Below are 1580 nucleotides of genomic sequence, written 5' to 3'. Positions count from 1 at the left end.
GTGGCCTTATTTCACGGTGTCATATTTATCACCATCACAAGACTTTTTGGGTTCCTGCTGGGTACACTGCAAGTTACCAGACCCCATGGGAATTTATGTGGCTCACAAAAGGCATGACTCCTACACATGCACTTTCAATTTAAAATAATCCCATCTGTTTGACCTTTTGAGTGTACTACATAAACATCTCGGTCCTTCAGTAAGCAAATAATACCACTATAGCTCAATTTGAATGGTATTTACAGATGAAGAAACAGAGATTCAGAAGACGTTAATTAACTGATCCAAGACCATATGGCTAGATTTTAGTAGGACTGGAACTAGAATGCTGGGTCTCTTTCTTAATGTTCAATTTATTTTAATCTAAACCATTTTACCTCTGAGCTGCATGGTACAGATAAAATAAAATCAAAATCCTGCACAAGTCAAAATCCTTTCTCTTACACATTCAAAATGGCCTTTCCAAGTCCCAAAGATCATAGCAGAGCAATTTTAGATCTGGCAGAGTGAGTATCACAAACTGTCCTGGATAAAACGGTGGACTTCAATCATTAACTGAGCATCTTCTGTGGCTGGGCAAAGAGCTGGAATCCTGAGCGCCGCAAGAAAAGGTATGCTATGGGCCCTGCCCTCCTTTTGGAAAGGTAAGGCAAATGAACTCTTCAAAAGATACTTTGTAGTGTGAGACAGTAAAAGAATAGAGAGTGGCAAGCTTCCAGGTTCACTTATTCACATATCTGGTATCTTCTATATTTAAGTTCTGGATGTACTAAAGGCTGCTGAATATCTATTAACAGTGCTAAATAAACTCTAAGAGAAAAGTGAACAAACAACCAAAGCAATTATTGACAAAGGCGCATTATACAAGTGTTCCATGGGCCTGTGTATGCACCTATTTGTGTTTGTTCCCCCTTCCTGCCCCTCGCTGCTTATACGTATCTTACTTATCCTTTCAGGGCCCCTAACATAGTGGCAGAATTGACCAGAGATCATAAAACATTATAGATGAGAAGGATCTTATTGGATACTTAGCCCACACTCTGCCCTTCCTTCATACAGATATATTTTCCTCACATCCCTCACATGGGTGCTGAGCCTCTGTTTGCATATTCCCATTGGAAGGAGGTTATTCTTTCTTGAGCTACCTCATTCCACTTGACAGACTAACTCTAATTATTAAAACATTTTTTATATAGCAGCATTCTAAATTTTGAGAGCCTGAGCTATGGCAACCCTAGAATTCAGATGTTTCTATCAAACTAGTGGAGGCAGCGGGGGTGGGTTAACCAATGGAAGAGTGATTCAAGAAACGTACATTTGACCCAAAAGCAAAGCTGGTGTCAGATGGTAAGGCCATTCTGAATAGCCCACATTCTCAGTCTTCCGTATTTCCCTTTGGCCCTCATGGGCTTAATAGACTCGATAGATTGAGTCTTTCAAAGTAATAAGTGCACTAAAGAAAGTAAAAAATAAAACAAATTCTCTGTATAAGCCATTAGTATCACAATGTAACATGGACTGAATCTAGCTTGCATTGAGGATTAAGACACAAGTTGACTACAAGCAGCACATCAGGGCTG

The sequence above is a fragment of the Rhinolophus sinicus genome, linkage group LG05 (assembly GCF_036562045.2).
Source record: "Rhinolophus sinicus isolate RSC01 linkage group LG05, ASM3656204v1, whole genome shotgun sequence".
Classification (NCBI taxonomy): Eukaryota; Metazoa; Chordata; class Mammalia; order Chiroptera; family Rhinolophidae; genus Rhinolophus; species Rhinolophus sinicus.
The sequence above is the reverse complement of the archived record's forward strand: the minus strand, read 5'-3'. Positions refer to the sequence as shown.